Genomic DNA, 15,294 nt, shown 5'->3' with positions numbered 1-15,294 from the left:
GCTCCGCTCGGGCGCGCCCGGGCGGGATTTAAAGGAGCCGAGCTCCATTCCCGCCTGCCCGGCGCGCTGGGAGCGGGCTTCCTGCGCGACGCCCATCGCGGGTTAGGGACCTGCGTCCGCGGGCTCAGGGTACTTTCCCTCCTTCCCTGCGAGGGGAGGGAGGCCCTTGTCCCAACACACGCACAAAGGAGATATGTAGGAGGATGGGTTTGGGGGGAGCAGGAACGGGGAAGAGGGGGACAGCCCTCAGGAATGACGCTATGCCGACCTGTGCCCTCTCGTGGTCCCACAGTGGCTGAGGAAGGGGCTCCAGAGCTCTGGGACAAATAACTCTGAGCCTGGGAACCTGAGCAAGGATTGGATGCAGCTGTGTGCGCTTGGACGGACTCCTCAACCTCTCTGCGTCCACGCTCCTTCTTCTGTAAAAGGGGGTTGGATGAGTTTACCACTGCCCATCCCTTCCTGTGCTGGCACAGTGGCCCTCAGGTTGAGGCAGAGAGAAGGCAGAATCTTTTTTCAAACCTGTCCTGGGAGTGAGCCCAGGAGTGTGTGGGGCTATCCAGGGAGACCTTGTTCTGGCCGAAGGGCTCTTTCAAAGGGAGGTAGCCAGACAGTGTGAGAGCGCTGTGTGCCCTCCCCCTCTCACCTCAGGGTTTCCGTGGGCCCCAGACAACAGCCATCCTCCCCCTCCCCCCAAATAAATATCCTTGTAGTTAGACAAAGATCTTGGTGTCTTATTGACAATGTGGAGGCATTTGCGTAGATCAGAACATTGGGACATGGGTAACATTGTAAAGCACTGTCATTCCAGAACATCTATTGTGCTCATGTGGAACCTGTAGCCAGGGACAGTTGTTGGACCAGAACAAGGGGAGACCGTGTGATTTCAATTCACCAAAGAAAGGTCAAGACATTGGGAGGTTTGATGAGATAGTGAATATACAACAGATGATTTGCTCTGTAAACCTTCACCTACTTCACACTGAAAAGTTCAATTAAAAAGAAAACCAGGAAAGGTGTATGCCAGGGGTGTACATTTCACCATACTCACTCTGTTTGCTGAAGAGATAGCATGTGAAGCTAGACCATGTGCAGAAGACTATGGCATCGGGATTGGAGGAAGACTCACTAGCAAGCTGTGATTTGAAGGTGACACAATCTTGTTGAAAGCAAAAAGGACTTGATGAAGATCAGAGAGGACAGCCTTCAATATGAATGATGTTTCAATTTAAAGAAAACAAGGAGCCCTGGGTGGCCTAATGGTTACAAGTTCGTCTGCTAACTGCAAGGTCAGTAGTTTGAAACCATCAGCCACTCCGCAGGAGAAAGATGGGGCTTTCTACTCCTGTACAGAGTTACAGTCTCAGAAGCCCACAGGGACTGCTCTACCCTGCCCTGTCGGGTTGCTATGAGTCAGCACCAACTGGAGTTGTGGTTGTTGTTGTAAAGAAAAGAAGATTCCTTCCTGGACCAATAAACAACATCATGATAAATGGAGAAGAGACTGAAGTTGTCCAGGATTGCATTTTCCTGGGATTCACAATCGAGGTCTGCGAAAGTCAGGAAACCCAATCACGTATTGCATTGGGGAAATCTGCTCCTCAAAGCATGAAAAAGCAAAAATGCCATGTTGAAGATTAAGGTGCGTCTGCCCTGTTAGATTTCTGGGTTGGTTTACCTTGGCTCTTCTCAACGCTGAAAGAATTCATGGGGCAGAAGCACTTTCATAATCCGAGTTACTTTTAGGAGGGAAAGGGGAGTTTCAGGTATTACAGTCTCAAAGGGTACCCACTATCTCTGGAAAGCATGCAAAGCTGAGAGGAGGTTGTGCAAGATTTCCCCACTGAAGAAGGCCACTTCCGGAGAGCGCTAAAACCCACGTGAAACCAGTGTCAGAAGCAGCGAGTGGAACCAGAGCGTGGTGCCAGCAGAGCAGAACCACCAAGAGACACACAGCTGGCCCTGCTGCTATCCCCTCCTACATTCCTTGAGGGGGCGTGGTTGTGGGTATTACCATGCCTGATGGCTAAGTTCATGGGCACCTGTGAGGTTGACCTGTGAAGGCTGACCTGCGCCTGCACCTAAGTAGGTGAGTGTAGTCTGCGCATGCTCCGTTTCAGGAGCATGCTATATTCAGGACTACGCGTGTGATGTATTATGTCCCAGGATCTGAGCAAGGTCCGCTTTGAATTGTCCCCTCGGACGTCTAATGTGAGCCTGATTCCTTTCCCACCCCTTTATTGTGGCATGACCAGCTAATTTTCGCTTAGGGTAGGCGTTTGGTGGAGTCAACCCCCTGATCCCTAATCTGGCGACCTGTCAGACCCATGCCATGCTCTTTTCCGTTGCCTTGGATGCCTTTGGAAGCTGGACAATGAATAATGCAGATCAAAGAAGAATTGATGCCTTTGAGCTCTGGCGCTGGTGAAGAATGATACTACGAACTCCCAGAAGAATAAACAAACCTCTGTTGGATGAGCACCAGCATGTCCTTAGCATTGGGGATGGTGAGACTTTGTTCCCATGTTTTGGATATTTGTAGCCATTTAATTTTTTGTTAACTTGAAGCTATTAATCAGGTCACAGCCTGATGCTGCTGCTTTGAGGGGGTAAGAAAGAGAGTGAGGCTCTTCTCTCTCTTCTCTCTGGCTCTTCGCTTCCTCCTGGCTGGGACTTCACTGAGTCTGCCTCCAAGAGTGACCCCATGTGAGCTGCTGACCTGGAGAACTGTCAGCGTCCTGTGACATATCCCCTGACCTTGGATCCATATGACTCAGCACCCACTGGCCTGTGAGCTCCCTGCTTCCCACTTCACTGCTGCAGCTCTGTGAGTCTGCAGAGGGCTTGGCTAGCATCAGACCCATGGACTTGAGTTGGACTGGGCTGGGGCGCCTTCTGGATATCAAGTTCCCTTTTATATGTAAATGAGCATCACTGGTTTTACTTCTCCTGCAAACCCAACCTAATACAGACACGTTCAGGAGAGGCCGATCTCTGGAGAAGGACATCAGGCTCGATAGAGTGGAGGCTCAGCGAAAAAGAGGAAGCGCCTCAATGAGATGGGTTGACGCCGTGGCTGCGACAATGGGCTCACACATAATGACAGTTGTGAGACTGGCACAGAACCTGGCAGTGCTTCGTTCCGCCGAAAGTCCAACAACATACATATGCATACGCATATGTCAGCAGAAAGAAAAAGGAACTTTCAGGTCAAAGAAATTATTTTGATATATACTATTCATCTTGATGCCAATAGTGATGAAATATAACTTTTAAATCTTTTAGTGTATGTTGTACATATTTGTTATGTGGAGATCTATGAAAATTATATGTCTGTAATATATGTATATAATTCATATAATTTTCTTCTATGTGTATGCTGTTGTTAGTTAAGTGCCCTGGGGTCAATTCCGGCTCTTAGAACCGCTATGTACAACAGACTGAAGCTCTGCCAGGCCCTGTGCCATCCTCACAATTGGCCCGTCATTTCTAGGCTTGGCCCCACTGTTGCAGCCCCTGTGTGTCCATCCAGCTCACTGACGATCTTCCTCTTTTTTTTTTTTTGGCTTCTCTTCTACTTTACCAAGCGCAATGTCCTTCTCCAGAGTCTGGTCTCTCCTGAGAACATGTCCAAAGTCCGTGAGACGAAGTCTTGCCATCCGCACTTCCAAGGGGCACTCTGGCTGTGCTTCTTTCAGACAGATCCGTCCGTCCTTCTGGCAGTTCCTGGTGTGGTCACTATTCTCTGCCAACACCATCTTCGAATGCAACCATTTGTTCTCGGGTTTTTCTTTCTCAAGGGAGACCCAGCTACTGTACCTCCTGGGTAAGTTAGCCCAACCCCTGGCTGACCTCTCTGCCTTCTCAGTAAAAGGCAGAGAAGGAGGAAACAGAAGAGTCCTGCAGGAGCCCTCAGGGCACAGCTAGTCCTTCCTGGGCCCTCCTGCCCCCAAACACTCCCAGGCTGATTCCCTGGCTATCTTGCCCTCCTCCTACCTTCCTTCTGTGTCATCTTCCCCTACACCGTGGCTCCAAATTTAAGCAGCCAGTTAAGACTGTTTAATTAAACTGAAAGAAGACTTAAATTCCATCCTTCAGTCTTACTGGCCACGTTTGGAAGGCTCAGTACGTACCAACAAACAGCCAGTCGTTACCGTATTGGACAGTGCAGATTCAGAAGCTGCCCATCACTGCAGGAAGTTCTGTAGGACAAACCAAAAACTCACTGCCACCGAGTTCATTCTGACCCACGGTGACTCCATAGCGCAGGATGGGCTTCTGAGAAGGTAACTTTACAGGAGTAGAAAGCCTCATCTCGCTCCTGCAGAGAGCTGGGTGGATTTGAAGGGGTGACCTTGTTTGCAGACCAACTCGCCACCAAGGCTGGAAAGCACTACACTTGGGAAGACCAATCTCCTCTGGGTCGCAGGTTCTGCAACTTTGCTGCGTCAGCTCACTAGGTGGACCAGGCACCACCAAGGCAGAGAAATCTAAATGAACCAGGAAGCATTTAAAATAGAACTTTGTTAGATTTTTTTTGCATTTAACTTTGCAGTTTATGTTCTCGTAGGACACCTGGCAGAGCCATGACTAAGCGCTTGATGACTAACTGAAAGGTCAGTGGTTCAAACCCCCCAGCTGCTCTGTGAGGGAAGATGGGACAATCTGTTCCTGGTAAGTGGCAGCCTTGGAAACCCTCTGGGGGCAGTTCCACTCTGTCCTGTAGGGCCACTCTACACTGGAATCGGCTCAATGGCACAATTTAACTTTAAGCCAAACGCCCTGAGGTGTAACATCTGTCTGGAAACACAGCATGCAGGTATGTCCTGAGAGTAGCATTCGGCATTCATATTCAACAACGGAGTCCTCTTGTTCTGAATATGGAGTCATCACATTTCCCTTGAGACTTATTTTTAAGAAAGCAAATGTTTTGAGAATGAAGATGGCAACAGGTATACAAATGTGCTTGACACAAAGGATGGATGTATGGATTGTTATAAGCATTGCATGAGCCCCCAATAATAAAACAACAGCAACTTATTTTTGTTTTTGAAATTATTGTTGGCACAAATGGAATTTCGGCTACAAAAACGTAAGCTTTGGACCCCTCTGTGCCATGGGGGAACTGACAGTGTGTTCACACGAGTATGTATGCTTTGTGACATTTTCAATGGTAAGTAGTTTTGCTGAAGTTGAGACCACTCTCTTTTCTTTGCCAAGAGGTCTCCTTTGCTTCATGTCAAGCGAGATAGTTAGTTTATTGTGCCAGCCTGGCCGATAAACACAAGTGAGATTAATTGAAGGGCAGAGAGATAAATGGCTTGGTGAGTCTCGCTTTTATTGTCTCTTGCTCTTTGATCATCTGACCAGCTGTGCTTGTTCTGTGTCTCAATTTACAGGCTACACTACCTGTGGGATGATGAGCCGGTGGACTGTGTCGCTTTAAATTGAGGTCCCTTTAAGACCACATGATTGGAATGCACATCTCTGGAGCTGAGGACTGATGGTTAGTGACAGTTGGGGACCTGCCTTGCTGTTTGTTGCCTGGGGATATATAGCCCAGCTCTCTCTACAGAGGACGAACTGGTGGCCCTCAAGACTTGAAGGACTGCCAGTGTCTCACAACTCTCTCACGGGAGTGAGTTGCACTGAGCCATTTGTACTGCTTTATAATTTCACTGTTCATTTCTTGTGTTATCTATCTATCTTTATAAATATATATATATAATTACTAGCAATCTGGTTTTGTTTCTCTAGAGAACCCTGTGTAACACATCAAGTGACATTAGAGTGAGATTTGGGTGAAGGGACATTAAGAAGAGGAACATGTCATATGCAGTCCCTGGGTGGTGCAAATGATTAATGGTCTTTACTGCCAAAGGTTGGAGGTTTCACTCCATCTAGAGCCCCTCAGAAGAAAGGCCTGGCCATCTATTCCCCCTATGGAGCTTAGTTCTTCTCTGACACACATCAAAACCAACCCGGCAGCAGCTGACACAAGAAGGTTTCATTTGGGTTAGTGGGATATAAGGGCATTTTTGTGTCATGTCCATACATGGTTAGCTTGTTGCCAGCTGTGCTACGGTGGTAAGAATTCCAGGAATACTTGGCCACACTCTGTGCTGACTCATCTGATGCTGTGCCCCAAAGGAGTGAAGCTAGAGCTGGAAATATGCCCTAGAGCGAGTGCCTCCCTTACACTGGGCTATGTGGGCAGTGGAAAGGAGCCAGGCTTGAGACCACGGGGGCCATGGAGCTGGTATGCAGAACACTCCTCCTGGCCTCAGACATGAGAAATTCTTCATGCAGCTTTTGGCTCTCAATGACCCTGATCAAATCGAAGCTCTCTCAGGAATTGTCTCACTAAAGCTGTGCACGTGTGCGTAGCAGTGAAACAAAGAGGGAGTGCATTGGTGTGTGGAGTCGTAGGCTTTATGCATGAGATCACATCTTACCATATCTGACACATCTTGTCCTGACAAAGCCTGGTGGTTCCAGGAGAAATCGCATGCTCACTTGTGGGGAAATAGCCGGAAGGAAAATATAGATACATGCTTACATACACACGCACCAGAGAGCAGGGAGCCACAAAACAAAGGAGGCACTCAATAGAGAAAGCATAACATAAAACAAGATGCCAGAGTGAGGACTACACCCACCCATCATATTGCATCAATAAATGCAAAGGGAGTAAGCCTCGTTTTGAAAGAAAATCTATCCTATGCCTTTGTAGCAGACATGTCTTAATGCCACGTCAGAGCCTCTCAGCTTCACGTGTCTAGAGCCTTTGGCCACTTATCCTGTCCTAGCCTCTGCCGCAGCGTCCAGTGCGTTCCAACCCACAGCGACTCTATGAACAACAACGGGACACACTGCTCAGTCCTGGGCCAGCCTCACAACTGTTCTCTGAGACCATTGTTGCAGCCACTGGGTCAGCCCATCTTGGCCAGAGCCTTCCTCCTTTTTGCTGTCCCTTGGCTTTACCAAGCATGATGCCCTTCTCCAGAGACTGCCCTCCCCTGACATGTCCAGAGTATATGAACCTAAGTCTCACCATCCTTGCCTCTAAGGAGGATTCTGACTTCATCCAAGACACATTTGTTGGTTCTTTTGGCAGTCTGTGGTACGTTTTATTTTGTTTTACCTTTTTTGTTTTAATTTTTTAAATTAATTAAAAATCATTTTATCGGGGGCTTGTACAACTCATCACAATCCATCCATCCATCCATCCATTGTGTCAAGCACATTTATACATCTCTAGCCATCCTTATTCTAAAAACATTTGTTTTCTACTTGAGCCCTTGGTATCAGCTCCTTCCTCCCCACTCCCTTCCCACTCCCTCCTCCCTCATGAACCCTTGATAACTTGTAAATTATTATTATTTTGTCATGTCTTACATCCTCTGACATCTCCCTTCACCCACTTTTCTGTTGTCCATCCCCCAGGGAGGAAGTTATATGTAGATCCTTGTAATCAGTTCTCCCTTTCCACCCCATCCTCCCTCCACCTTCCTGGTATCGCCACTCTCACCACTGGTCCTGAAGGGATTATCTGTTCTGCATTCCATGTGTTTCCAGTTCTTATCTGTACCAGTGAATAGCTGGATTTGTAAGGTAGAATTGGGATCATGATAGTGTGTGTGTGTGTGTGTGTGTGTGTGTGTGTAATCATTAAAGAACTAGAGGAAAGATGTATGTTTCATCATTGCTACACTGCACCCTGACTAGCTCATTTCCTCCCTGAGACCCTTCTGTAAGGGGATGTCCAGTTGCCTACAGATGGGTCTTGGGTCCCAATCTGCACTCTGCCTCATTCACAATGATATGATGTTTTGTTCTTTGATGCCTGATATCTGATCCATACCTGAGCTAGATGGTCGCTTGTTTACCTTCAAGCCTTTAAGACCCCAGATGCTATATCTTTTGATAGCTGGGCACCATCAGCTTCCTTCACCACATTTGCTTATGCACCTGCTAGTCCATGGTACCTTCAATATTCTTCACCAGCACCATAAATCAAATGCATCAATTCTTCTTTGGTCTTCCTTATTCAATGTACAACTTGCATTAAGTGTGTATGAGGCAATTGAAAACACCCTGGCTTGGATAAGGAACACTTTAGTCCTCAAAGTAACATCCTTAAATTAAAAATTTTAAAAAAGTAACATCCTTGCTTTTCAATACTTGAAAGAGGTCTTGTGCAGCCAATTTACCTAATGCAATGTGTCGTTGGATCTCTTGACTGCTGCTTCCATATGTATTGATTGTGTGTCCAAGCAAGACAAAATCCCCGATAACTGACATTTTTCCTTCATTTGTCACGCTGTTACCTACAGGTCCAGTTGTGGAGATTTTGGTTTTCTTTACATTGAGTTGTAATCCACACTGAGAACTGTAGCCTTTGATCTTCACCAGCAAGTGCTTCCAGTCCTCCTCATTTCAGCAAGCCAGTGTGTGCCATCTGCATATCTCAGGTTGTTAGTGAGCCTTTCCTAATCCTAATGCCACATCCTTCTTCATGATCCACCTTCTCTGATTATTTGCTCAGCATACAGATTGAATCAGCATGGAGAGAGGATACAACCCTGAAGCACACCTTTCCCGATTTTAAACCATACAGTATTCCCTTGTTCTAGTCACACAACTGCCTCTCAATCCATGTATAAATTTTCCATAAGCAAAATGAAATGTTCTGGAATTCCCATTTATTTCAAGACTATCCATAGTTTGTTATGATCCACACAGTTGAATGCCTTGGCACAGTCAATAAAACACAAGTAAACATCTTTTCGGTTTTCTCTGCTTTCAGCCAAGATCCATTTGCCATATCCCCTGATATGTCCCAATGATATACCCCTTGTTTCAAGATCTCTTCTGAATCCAGCCTGAACTAGTAGCTCCTTATCAATGTACTGCTGCAACAATTGTTGAATGATCTTCAAAATAATTTTACTTACATGTGATATCAGTAATATTGTTCTATAATGTGAGCATTCTGTTCAGTCACCTTCCATTGGAATGAGTGCGAATACGTACATCTTCCAATGAGTTGACCAAGTAGCTGTCATCCAAATTTCCTGGCATAGACCAGTAAGTGTTTTCCGTGTTTTGTCAGCTTGTTGAAACATTTCAACGAGCGTTCCATCCATTTTTGGAGCCTTATTTTCAGTTAATGCTTTCAGTGCAGCTTGAACTTCTTCCTTCAGCCCCATTGGTTCTTGCTCTTGAAATGGTGGATTGTTAACTAGTTCTTTTTGGTACAATGATTTTGAATATGCTTTCCATCTTATTTTGATGCTTCCTGCCTCATCTTTTACCATGGAATCTTTCAGTATTGCAACTCAAGACTTGATTTTTTTTCTCCCTTGAGTTCTTTTAGTTTAAGATATGCATGTGTTCTTCCTTTTTGGTTTGTCCATTTCATGATAATATTTGACTGTCTTCTCAAGCTGCCCTTTGAAATTTCCCATCCAGCTCTTTACTTCACGGTTTCTTCCATTTGATTGAGCTACTCTTCCGTTAAATTCAAGTTTCAGAGTTTTGTCTGACATCAGTTTGAGCTTTTATCTCTTTCCTGTCTTTTTAATGGTCACTAAATGTTCTTGTTTTGCTTCCACAGCTCATCAGATCTTCTGTCATTAGTGGTCAATGTTTTTTAGATGTTCTCAAAATTCAGATGAGATAGACTCAAGATCTTATTTAGACTCTGGTGGACTTGCTCCAGTCTTTAGTTTTATCCTGAACTTCCCATATAAGCAATGGATGGTGTGTGTTCCACAATGTGTTAGACCGGATTGACTAGAGAAATAAATCCAGATGTACTCATATGTGTATAAAAGAGAGTTTTATAGGAAAAAGCAATTGGATATTGAGAAAACATCCCAGCCCAGTCCTGATCAAGTTCATAAGTCTGATATTAGCCCATATGTCTGATACTAGTCCATATATTCCTCTTCAGACTCACACAGTACATGATGAAATGATGCCAAATGCAGGAAGATCATAGGCCGGTGGGTGAAAAGTCTTGTGGGTCCAATGACAGTGAAAGTGTCTCAGTGCTGGCTCTTCAACAGGAAGGTGAAGCAGAGAGAGAATGTGGCCGGCCTCCCAGGAGAAAGAGAGGAAGTTCCCAGAATCCTCATAAGAAGGCCACACCCACAAGGAAGCATCATCAGGCTAATTGACAGGCTAGACTACACCCCTTCACTCTTAATATCCTCAAGTTGACACAAGATTATGTAACTACCACACACAGTCATCCCTTGGCCTGGTTTTACCTGCTCATACAGAGCTTCTCCATCACATCCTGTCACAGATGTAGTTAATTTGATTTCTGTGTATTCTATATGAAGAAGTCCATGTAGATAGTTGTTGAAAAAGGGATTTGTGACGAATAAGTCACTGGTCTTGCAATGTCTGTCATGAGATCTCCAGCTTTATTTCTATCGCCAAGACCTTATTTTACAACTGCTGTTCCTTCCTGTGTTTCCAACATTTGCATTCCAATTGCCAGTAATTATCAATACATCTTGATTGCATGTTTGATCAATTTCAGACTAAAACTATGGCAGAATTCTTCAATTTTTTTCATCACTAGCTTTGCTGGTTGGTGCATACATTTGAATAATAGTCATATTGATTGGATTTCCTTGAAGTGGGGACAGATGTAATCCTATCACAGACAGCATTGTACTTCAAGATAGATCTTGAAATGCCCTTTTTGGTGATGGACCCAACACCATTCCTCTTGACCATGTCATTCCCGGCGTAGTAAACCATATGATTTTCTGATTAAAAATGGCCAATACCAGTCCATGGCAGCTCCCTAACACCTAGGAAATCCATATTCATGTTCCATTTCACTTTGATGACTTCCAATTTTCCTAGATTCAGATTGCTTATATTCCAAGTTCCAATTATTAGATTTTTACAGCTGTTTCTTCTCATTTTGAGTTGTGCCCCGTCAATAAACGAAGGCCCCAGTGGTTTTATTCTCACAGACTTTACTCCATTCATGTCATTCTGGTTGACCCTCCTTTGAGCAGGCAGCTCATCGACGGTCATATTCTGAGGGCTTTCTGACCTAAGTTCTGTCCTCCAGCACTGTTTCTGACAAAGTTTTGCTTCTATCCATTTGGCCTTGGGTGTCTGACAATTTTTCAATGCTGTTCACAGGTGTGCAGTGACCGATTCCTCTGAAGTGGACAGCTGATTCCTTCTTCGTAGGCTTCTTAGCCTGGAAGCTCCACTGAAACCTGTTTACTCTGGTGATACTGCTGGAATCAGGAATATCACAGACAGCATTATACTTCAGGACCCATCTTTAAATGTCCTTTTGGACAATGGATCCATTTCTCTTGAATGAGTCACTCAATCCCTGTGAGGGCGTGTCCATCTGGGTCTCAAAGAACCTGGGTATAGATGGCTTGAAAGCAAGAGGAAACACATTCCTTTAATAAATTAACAGATGGTATATGGTCCAAACTGTAAACAAAATATGATCATATCAAGACATCCCAGAAGAGGAACCACGTTACAGATGGAAGAAAGCTCTTTCTATTTCTCCAGATATCTTCAGTGAACTCTGTCTGGTTTTCTCTCCACCACTTGGCCTGGTGAAATAGGTTGCTTGCTCTCAACACTACCGGCTGACCTCTGTGAAAGCAACCTGCGGCATTGGCAAGAGCACAGACTCCACCGTGGTTAATAGGCAGCCTCGGGGGGGTTTGTCAGTCTAGTGTCTGATGAGCCCAAGAGTCCACGGACATTTGACGGCTCGCAGGTCTTGTCCACATGCAGGAGGTGGTTTGGATAATATTTGCCTTGTAGGCCACTCTTCCAGCTAAGCCCGGGGCTGAAATTACAGTTGTGACTCCTTCCATAGCTATTCCTCGTCCTCTCCTTGGAGGTAAGGTAAGGTAGTTTCTCGGGGATGTAGCATGGGATGAAACAGAGGAATGAGTGGAGGTAGAAAGGACTGGAATCTTGGGATATATGAATAGAACCTGTGGTAGTTATATGAGTGTTTGTCAATTTGAAAGGATTAAGAGTGAAGGGGTGGAGTATAGCCTGTCAATCAGGTCATAGCCAATGAGGCTCTGTGTGGGCATGGCCTTCTCCTGAGGATTCTGGGAGCTCTGCTACTCCTCCTTGTAGGAGGAGACACACACTTTCTCTGTTCACTCCCTGGGAGGCATTGCAGCTGGCAAGACACATGGAACTATGCTAGCACCTTGAGCTGGAGCAGCCACATGGAGCCCCCTGCCAGCGCGGATGCTTCCACCATCACTGGGTCCACAAAGCTATCCACCTACTGGCCTGTGACCTTCCTGCATTCAGCATCATTGCATGGCTTCAGGAATCTAAAGAGGAATTGATGGACTACTATTAGTATTGACATATGGGGTAATATCAGACTTAGGAACTTGATCTTGATTGGGCTGGTCTGTTTTCTCAATATTCAATTGCTCTTGTATATAAAGCTCTTTCCTATATACATATGAGTGTCTCTGGATTTGTTTCTCTAGTCAACCCAGACGAACACAGAACTTGTGGGGGAAGTCCCTCAGCCCAGAGAATACATTCCCTTGACTGAAGATTGGGCTAACCAAGTGAATCCCCACCACTGGAAGCACTGATCCATCCACATGCAAACCATGTGTAGGGAGGGGTGTTTATAATGGCAGAGTTAATCTGCCCTGCCCATTTTTGCAGGTTACTTGGACCCCTGTATATCTCAGGCCCTACCTATATTGGTCCCCAGCTTGCTGCTATCCCCTCCTTGGCCTTGACATCTTTGGAAGTATTGGTGAGGGTCCCACTGGCCTGGTCTGCCCACATAGACTGGATATAAGGGTCTAAAGTCCGGATTTTAAATTTTTGTGTATTGCTCAATGCCCATCAAAGCAGTGATATGCAAACATCTGGGAAGAATAACAATTACATGTAAAGGCCCAGCCAGATGGCAGGTTTTAGTCCCAAATGTTATTTTTCCACAAATGTATGCAAGGGGCCTGGCTATGCTTGGCCCATCCACTTGAGTTACATTTTGATTCCACACTAGAACGTCACCTGGTTGGAGTTCAGGAACTGCTCTGGAGGTGTTGTAAAGGGGATAAAGCACAAGGGGTGACAGTGTAATAATATACATTCATCGTCCTTATGGTGCTATTTATTAAAGAGAAGGGTCCAATGGTGCAGTTCTGTGGAGTTTGGGTTGTGAATGTGGTATATTGCCAAACGAATTCCTCAGGGAACTGTTAATAGTAAAGTGTGGATCGGGGCCCTCAAACTACAGCCCATGGGCCACAGGCGGCCCACCGAGGACATTTATCTGGCCTGCTGGGTGTTTTTTGTCACCGCTGCCTGTCCTGCTTAGCAGCTGACACCTGCAGTGTGCATAGGAATTTGTACATAGTTTTTTTTAAAACTATAGTCCAGCCCTCCAACAGTCTGAGTGACAGTGAACTGGCCCCGTTAAAAAAGTTTGAGGAGCCCTGGGTGGATGATTGCCACGTGGTGTGATCTGTCCCCCCAGTCCTCGAATAGCTGAGGGCATTTAAGAACAGTACCACTTGTGGACTTGTTGTATAGCAAAATTACTTGGGGTCCAAATGGAGGTTCTGTATTCCTACTACTGCTGGGTGCTGAGACACAGATCTGCCCTAGGAATCTTGGGATTACAGAGACTTGCGAGTGGGGATAAAGGTGGAAGAGGCTGAGAGCCTCTCCTTGGGGGATTGATGGCATAGCTTTCAGTCACCAAGATTTTGACCCGAAATCACAGTCCTAGTGAGGGGGAGATAATTATTCTCTCTCACTGCTCCAGTGAAGACCAGTTGCAGCCACCAGTTACAACTCCAAATAAATATTCATTTTAACTTATAAGGAGGCTTGTGATAAGAACCCCTGTCTTACAGGAAGCAAACATCATGAAGAAATTCTGGTCACAGCCAGGATTAGGCAAAGTGGAACTGCAAAAACAATCCCTGCCCAAGGAATGCATTTATTCTACAAAAACACTAGAAGGCTTAGCTTTCTGAGAGTGGCTTCTTTTTTCTTGAACAGGTGTCTCCAGCTGTCTTTTGGGAGTCATAGCAGCCCAGATCAACCTCAGCATGATCTTGTGTTATTCCCATGGTTCTTCACAGTCTTGACCAGAGACAGGAGGACTCAATTCTTGACTCCTCCTAGTTTCACTCCTATAGGACTGTGGTATGTCACAATTGTAGGGAGGGAGATTTATCGAGCAGTCTAATTTGATACCAAAGATGCTGTCCATGATGGACTTACCTGGCTTGCCACTCCCCTTTCTGGGAGGAATCAGAGTTGGCCATGGCATCAAATACCACACAAACTCACTCATCAAGCACTTACTTACAAGTTAAAGTACATTCTAAAGAAGGAACGATAGGTGTTCTCCACAGAATGGAGAAGACTCAGTTATGATACAAAGCAAGGGCTTTTATATCTTGATGTGAAATATATGCTTAGGGGAGAAAGTCAGGGTTTTTCTGGGAATAGGAATGTTCCCCCAGCCTCCTACCCCCGCCCAGTTTGAGTGACATCCCTTGTCCCTTGTGTTACTCTGGGTAGACTAGTGAGAGAAACAAATCCAGGGAGACTCATATGTGTGTAAGAGAGAGTTTTATATTAAAGAGTAATTGTATATTAAGAAAACATTCCAGGCCCGTCCAGATCAAGTCCACAAGTCTGATATTAGTCCATATGTCTGATTCCAGTCTATACATTCCTCTTCAAACTCACACAACACATGCAATGATGCTGAATGCAGCAAGATCGCAGGCTAGTGGGTGGAAAGTCTTGTGGATTCAGTGGTGGTGGAAGCATCTCAGTGTTGGTGTGAGTCTCCATGTGGCTCCTCTAGCTCCAGGGCTGTGGATCCATCAGCATAGCTCCATGTGGCTTGTCATCAGGGATGTCAAGGGGAGAGTGCATCTACCATCTGATAAGCTTTTTGTCTCCATAGTGCCTCCAAATGAGGTCATCAAGCTGTGACCCGATTGACAGGCTAAACTCCACCCCTCCACTCTTAATAGTCTCAAGTTGACACTAGAATATGTAACTGCTATACCCCTCTCCTGTCTTGAATTGGTTGGGCTCTGAACTGCCATGGTGCTAGAGGATATGCGCCTTTTACAATACTAGTGAATCTAAGGGTATCTAAGTCATTTGCCACCCCTACTCCGGAGGCTCCAAGTTGGTACAGCCCCTTACCTCAGAGTCCCTGCTCTTGTGGTTTTAGCCCCCTTTTCTGCTCGGAAAGCAATTATT

Source organism: Tenrec ecaudatus, chromosome 9 (genome assembly GCF_050624435.1).
Source record: "Tenrec ecaudatus isolate mTenEca1 chromosome 9, mTenEca1.hap1, whole genome shotgun sequence".
Taxonomy (NCBI): domain Eukaryota; kingdom Metazoa; phylum Chordata; class Mammalia; order Afrosoricida; family Tenrecidae; genus Tenrec; species Tenrec ecaudatus.
Note: the sequence above shows the minus strand (reverse complement) of the source record.